We start from the raw sequence: 8,057 nt of genomic DNA on the forward strand, positions 1-8,057 counted from the left end.
TATTTCTCTTTTGCGACACCTCCTTTCTCTTTTTGTCTTGTTTCAACTTTTTAAAGACTTTACCAAAGAAATACCTATCACACATGGAAATACTGTATTTGTGTCTCTTTAAAATCCCTTCTTCTTTGCACAGGCCTCATCCCGGGTTTGTCTCAAATTGAAAAAAAGTATTTCACACTCAAATCTCTGCTGTAGGTTTAAATAGATATAAAATAACAAGTATATAAAGCGTCAAGACGGCTCCCTTAGATCATCAAAAGAAATTATTCCGCAAAGAGGACAGCATTAATCTGAGCCGAGATAGTCTCCAGCTATTCCTTCTTTACTTTTTTGTGTGAATTAGTCTTGGGGATTTTTTTTTTTTTTTTACTGCTGGTTTTCACTGGGGGTTTTCTGCAGCTATTTTCAGCAGCTGGTTGTCGAAACTTTTTCTGGGAAGCACTGTCGAGATAAACAATCTGCTGATCTAATCTTGTAGTAGCCCTGTGTTTAGTTAAAGTCACAGTGTGTCTTCATATTAAGGAATTGGAGGAAATAAGGAAACCTACATATAAAGCCCAACTCTTGGTTTGTTGGAAATGCTTTTTTGGGAAAAAGGAGATGATTCAAAAAGCCATATTTCAAAGAGTTGCCACACAAGTAAATAAAGAGCTTACCTCCTCTGGGAAATACCATATAATGGATTTAAAAGATGAACAAAATCCCACTGTTTATTCAGTCTAATGGATAAAAAGGACAAAGTCACTGACTTACCACAATGGTCAATTGTACAAGAAGCTGAAACAGGCCATTTCTGACAGCCAGTGAAAAATAACATTTGTGCCCATAAAAAACAAAACAAAACAAAAACTCATGTTGTATTTCATATGGAAAAGCCAATAGAAGTCCCCAGCCAAGCTTTTTTATCACTAAACTATCTTGATCTATGCTTTGTTTGAAGTTCTCAAAATGAAACTTTCGGTCTCTCACTCGCTAAAAATAGACTTGCCATAGCTGCTTAGGAGGCAGCTGGCGCAGCAAAGTTTGAGCATTTAGCCCTGATGAGAACAACTGAGGGACTACTCTTCCGTTCTGTAGATAGGAAGCATGACTTCTATATATTTAACATTCAAGTCTGCAAATTCATAGTAATAAATGGTCCAGCTGAAGCTGATATGCAAAATGGATTTGCAGAACCTGCCCATTCTCTGAGAAAACTCAACGAAAAACGCCCACTTCCTCCATACATTTAGGTTCATATATCTCTAGTTACCTATTAACAGTTGAATCACTGGCAGATGCTGCGCATCCCTTATAACAAAACATTCCCTATAAACATTTCTTCTTCAGATTTAAATTGCAAGTTGTGAGGATTTGGCTGTTGCTAGTCAGTCAATGCCGTTCCACCTTTCTCGTCAACACTTCTCTAGGGCTGACATATCCATGCATGAGGAGCACAGCATGGGGTGTGAAGTCTAACTGCAGCCTCACCAGGAGAGAATATTAAGTATCTTTTTTCCTCACCTTCTATTTTTTTTTTCTTTAAAAAAAAAAAAAAAGAAATTAGGCAAAACTCTGTCAAGAAGAGTTTGCAGTAGCAGACTGCTTTGGGACTAGATGACCTCTCCAGGTTTCCACTTACCCTATTAAGATTCTAAGAATTTTGACACCGGAAAAATCTGTTCCTTATATAGGTAATACAGCATTGCTAATTCAAACATGATTTATGTAGTTGGTACCGAACTCGGACTAGGCCAACAAACACTCTCAGACCTAGACATTAGTTCCTGAGCTACCCATAAAGACATATCCTAACCTCTGTGCAGAAAGGCAGTCGACGTACTGAATCAATGACCTGCAGGACAGAGGACCCAGATTATTTCAGACCAAAAGGAAGGGAAGTGGTTCAGAGGACTCTTCATAATAGAAGACACTAAGTGCCTCCTTCCCACCTTATCCCTCCTTTCTTATATTGGAATGACCACACTTGAATAACTACACGGACTTGACTCTGGACGGTACAGACAGTCTGCTCTACATCAAAACCAAGTCATCATTATGCCTCGTAACTATAACTATCCTTTCCCTCCCCAAAATTAGTTCTTTTCATATTTCTTTTCCTACCATTTACATTTTCCCTTTTTTTTTTTAAACTTAGATCTTATCACAAACATAAAAATATGGAAAGCAAACCCTTAATCTTGCAGATGCTGTTCATGAATTTCTTTGGATTTACTGTAGCTTCATAGTAGTGTTATACAGAGATCAGTCCTGTGGGGCTGCATGGTCGCCAGCTCTAATATGTAATAGATGTATTCTTTGTCCTCACCATTTCTGCGCAGAGCTTCATAATCTTTGAAAGAAGCCCACAGGGATATTTCACTCAGAATTTCACACTGCAGACCACGAGAAGGAAAGAGGATAGAGACATCAGAATTAAAGACTGAAGGTTTACGGGATTCTGTTCGGCAACAGTTTGTTTTAAGCCTTAGCACAGACATTGTTAAACTTTCCAAAAAAAAATAATTGACAACTGCTGAAAGTTCTTTAAGTCTCAGAACTGGGATAGAAGGCATTTATGCTACGTTACAAACTGCTTCAGAAAAGGTGGAAGTTGTCTTGCTTTGAAAGCGTTCTAAATTAAAAAAACTTAAGGAAAATAACATGCCTGCATTCTGTAGAACAAAGTACATGTTGTAGAGTGTATTCCTCAATAATTCAAACTTTAAGAGGTATGGCATTTCAAGCCTTAAAATAACAAAGCTACACTCTTGCAGAGGTTAGACCACATGGGGGTGTTCATTTCCCTTTGTCTTAGTTGCATAAACTCAAAATCAACCCTATACAGTAAATGATGTCTGCCCTATTGTCTTATATAAACACTCTTGTGTTTTTCTTCAGTGAAAAGCTGTGTTTAAAGAAAGCTCTGTACGAATTCCAATAAAGAAACTAGTGTAAGAAAACTGGATTCATAAAATGAATTAGAACAGCTCTACTGTTACATGGGCTGGTGCTGGAAAGCCAGCAAAAGTCAGATAATATTTTATTTGGAGCTGAAATGAACTGTTGTGAACTCTGACAAACCAGCACTTCAAAGCATTCTGAACATACTGCCACTAGCATAAGGAAATTTATCGCGACTAAGAGCCTGACTCTGAGCCTATTTCCACCATCTTTACTCCGCTGAATTCAGCTGGATGGAAGAGCAGAATTAAGTCATTCACAGCTATCTCTGTCACCTGTGATTTACAGAAACCTGGAAAAAAATATATAGAGGCATCATACTTGATACACCTATTCTACCCCCAACAAAAAGCAGCTCAGAAAAGCCTCAGACAAAATTCTGCACAACATTTGGGCAACTTCATGGGTGGCCCATGCAGGAATCAAGAGAACTGATGAAAAGTTAAGATGTCAGATCTAGTGATATTGCTGAATCTTTAGTAATTCATACTTTCTGGGGATGGGATCCAGCCCACGTCGTTACATTATTTTTATTGAACCTTAGAAATACATCAATGTGGCTAAATTAAAATACAAACCACAGTAAAAGTATTTTAAGACTTTAAGAAAGGATAGATATTTTTACAACCTGAAGCCCATTACGGATTTCATGGAGACTAGCGTGTAGCAACTTGACATTATTACAATGATAATTTATTAATGATTTGTACATTTCAGTACCCCTCTGGTTCTCCTGAGACAACATCAAGACTTATCTGTGCTGTGCATTTCACAGACATAAAGAATGGACTTTTTTTGTCCTCATAAATCATCAGAATAATGCAATTGCTGAATGCACATAAAAGCCAGAACACAAGAGGATTGTTATACAGCAGGGTATAAATTGTACTGTTAGTTATCCCTAAATGTTCCCTTTTTGGATCTTTCCAGTTTTTTTTTAACCTATCCTGTGCATAGATGTCCTCAGACATGGAAAACAGTTGAAAACTTGTTAAATTCCTTGATCGCATAGAAGGGAGTTAGTAGTAAATATAGCATAGCCACCAAGAAGAATTCAAAGAGCTTTGAACCTTTAGATCTGATGCGTAATTCAGCTGACACATGGCACGTGAAACTTAACATAAAGTAATGCAAATTGGTTACAGAAATGCAGTTCAGAAGTAAGAAGTGAAAGGGGAAAAAACACAGAGAGGCTTAATAACACTGGACACCCAATAAAACAATCGTAGGAACTGGCCCACTGCCAGTACAGTACAAATATACATGTCCACGAAGCTGACAGAACAAAAATCCCACCAACACCCCACAGGGGAGCAGTTTTAATCTTAGCCACAGCTATGATGTCACCAAAAGCTATTATTTCATTCCCATTTTCCCCTCCCCCCCCACCCCCCCCAAAAAAAAAAATAAAAAATAAGATGAGCACCGCCAAGACAAATTGCACGATGAGATTGCTTTCTCTACGCTAACGGATGCCGATTACGCGGTGGTGGGTGGAACACAGATTTAGGTGAAAATTGGATGCATTTTTTAGGAATTTATCAGCCTTGGGGACTTTTCAGCAGTATCACCCATTATAGTTTCGGGGTGACCTGTCAAGGCTAGGGGGACCATCTTTACAGCGTATTATCACATATCACCCCTGTATAGAGGGCCACCACAAAGCCTCCGTACCATTTCTATATGTTGATGTATTTGCTTTAGCCACTGGTACCTCTCCAGCCCACAAACCAGTAGGATTAGGCAAATATGTGACATTTTGTTTCTGCAAATAGTAAATTGCTGGAGTTATTCATTCATTTACAATACCTTTTTTTAAAGGTCCTTTGAGATTTTTTTTTTTTTTTTAACACACTTTTTTTAATCACTTCCATGTCCCTTCAAATTCCACCAGATAGTATTTCTCTAATGGGATTTCATAAAATACTATTGTCTCTCTGCCACTTTTTTGAACTTTCTTAGACAAAACACTCTTATTTCTTGTTACCCCACTACCTCTAAACATTTGGAAACACAGATTGCGATGCCAAAGCCAGAAAAGAATCTTACATTTGTACACGCAGGATGAGATAAGTGCTTAACCCTGCCTCTTTGCAATTAGAGCTTTGTAATACGACATTGCCTTGATAGTTTACAAGTTCCTTTCATTGACCACTGTAATGCACTTTCGCAAATCTCTTGATGAATCCCAGGTTGGTTGAACTGTTCAATTATAGCTTTATCCTAATCCTACTAGCTAAGCATTAATGCTAGCAACCTCCCACATCCTAATCCTGCCCCACTTGACACTGACCCACATTCAGTCCCAAATGATGTGTGTGTTAGCGTAAAGCCATGCAAACAACATATTAATCAGGAATGCAACGAGAAAGTGAAGGATATATAACAGACCAGCCGTGAGCGTTTCAGCAAAAAAGACACTTCTCTGTCCAAACATCGGCTTGGCACATACAGGTCTCAATACATCTTAAAAAACCCCAACATAAATACATACACAAACGTGTTGAATTGTTACAAATCTTGTAACTAAGCCATTAGAAGGTGTCTTGAGCATGATTTAAAACAAGAGGGAAATCCAGTCTGAGGTCAGATTGAAACTATTAGAATTAGATACAGACTTAGAAAATGGAAAGACTTTTATGTGTGATAGACTCCTATTCTCTATAATTCACTGCAGATTGGGAAAATGATTCCTTCAGATCTGCTGTTGACAGCTTAATATTCCCAATGATAATGTTGTCAGGTGATAACACAGAGCCAGTCTATGCACTTTGATCTGAATGGAAAGTTTGCATTGACTGCAACGTTTGGAGAGAGATTCTGTTTGGGGAAAAAAAAAAAAAAAAAAATCTCAACTAAACTGAAACATTACCTGAAGAGCATTTGATTGTGGTCAGGATAGAAATGCAGCAACTTCAGAAAGGTCCGGGTTGCCTTCCCTGAACAGTGACTGAAATTCTCTCTCCAAAAATATTACCGACGCAGCCAAAGGCACACAAGAACATGCCAAAAGAACCTCCGATCCAGTTTTTAAAATGAGTGCTATTGTCAAGCATATTCTCTCAAATTTCAGGAATATGAATATATGGCTTGTAGAAACTCTTGGTTTAAACGTCCCTCCACTTCTTTCCTTAGCTAACCACAAGACCAACGAAATTCCTCTAGGTTTCTACATCCATACAGCTAAATATGCTTTCAATTAGTTTCCTGGCATGGTTAAAGAAGAATTTTGATAGTCTAAGGCCTTTATGTCAGGACAGTAAAACTGTGTCTTTTAGAATGATATTGATACTGTTCTGTTAGTGTCTGATACAGTAATTTCAATAGTGAAAGGCTGGATTGTCCCTGCGGGTACTTAAGGAGAAGGGAGGAGCCGAGCAGCATTCCCCACCACGCATAGACATTAAGGACGATTGCTCCCTGTCCACAGGCAAATGGTAGAAAAAGGAGACAGCAAAGAGTAAGGGCGCATGATTTTTCTCCTCAACTGCATATCAACCTTTGGATGCGCAGAAACACGCAGCACGGATGGTAGGAAAGATACAATTTCTCCATCTACCGGGGAACCCCACATTTTAGAAGGAGAGGCCAAATACAAGCTCTGCACTGGACTCAAGACCAGCCCGTTCACACGTTCAGCAGTTCTCTTGTCATGAAACAAAGCCTTAAAGGCTTTCAGTCCAGTGAAGCTGATTTAATCTGAAACAGCAGCCAGAAGCCTTGGCTAACAGAAAAGTAAGAAACAAAGATGGAGTGTTTCTTGTCTCCTAGCAGTCAAGGGTTGATGCAACTTCTGTGCTGGAGACCGCTACCAAACATCATGTTTAATAGACACCAATGCACCTGTCCGGAGACACATAGTGTTTTTAAAATCCTGGGTGCTTTTGGCTTCACAATACCCTGCGTATGTCTGAAGTTTGTTGTCATATTTTTTTGTAAATCTGCTAGGCAGCAGTTTACTTAGGTACCTCTAACTTCTCCTAGTGTAAGATGCAGCCAATAATACGTCCCTAACTGTCTCCTCTGCACAACATGCGGATCTAAAAACAGGCGTATCCCAGTCTTAAGCTAGATATGAATATTTGCCATAATCGATCTGTCACATCCCCCTTTTCCACATCACGTTTCTATTCCCAGCGTAAGGTGCAATCTGACAGCTTGCTCAGAAAATTATAACCTCCTCACTGCAACACAGCTGAACATCTCATGCTGGAACTGAGGGACGTGAGGCGGTAAGCAGCGCGGCAGTAATGGTTAAAAACCACCAACGCAAACTGGAAACTGGATTTGAAAAATAACCCGACTGTTTTGGGGATTACTATGCATTAGGACCCAGGGATTAATTCGAAAATTGCTTTCAGGTATTATGTTTACTAAAATTGCTTTCCTACCTTGACGGAACTGCAGAGTTGTTATCACCTACCACACAGAACAGATAAGCCGTAGCATTTGTAACTTGAGTATTATTCATATCATAAGGGTTTCATTAAGAGCTTCCATACGATACTCTGATGTTTATACGTGCACACACGTGCCCCATTGGTCTGAGTGTGCATCATCAAATTACTTTCCTTTTAATTGCAAAATTAAAGTTGGCTTTGTGTTTAATACATTCTGGAGCTATCACTGCTGGGGGATGAAGAACAGTGTAAGAGGAACTAGATCTCCTGGAATTCGAAGTACTACTGTCAGTGACACTTAGAGTGGTCAATTAATTGGAAAAAAAGAGCAAGCAGTCCCTTTAAAAAAAAAAATAAATTGAGGACATCACATCAAGCATAATAAACCATTTAATAACATAGGAGCTTCGACTTCTGCAAGGACAAAGACGACTGCAGCCATTTCAGTTATCAGGATCAGCTTTTGAGAGTGTAACAGAAATGATGGACCTTGGATCCATTCCTCGTTAGGCTGTGTACTTTTAATTTGAACCCTAACGCACAAAGTTCCTGTTTTGTATCAGAAATTTGGAACTGAAAAAAAAAAAAGAAAAGTGTTGTCAAAGAACTGAAGCTTCATTCCTCCAGGTAGAAGGGGTAAAGTCTCGGCGCAGCTGAAGTCAAGGTGCAATTTTTGCAGAATAGGGTGGCACCAGGACCTTCTGCTCATTGACC

The sequence above is a fragment of the Larus michahellis genome, chromosome 6 (assembly GCF_964199755.1).
Source record: "Larus michahellis chromosome 6, bLarMic1.1, whole genome shotgun sequence".
Classification (NCBI taxonomy): domain Eukaryota; kingdom Metazoa; phylum Chordata; class Aves; order Charadriiformes; family Laridae; genus Larus; species Larus michahellis.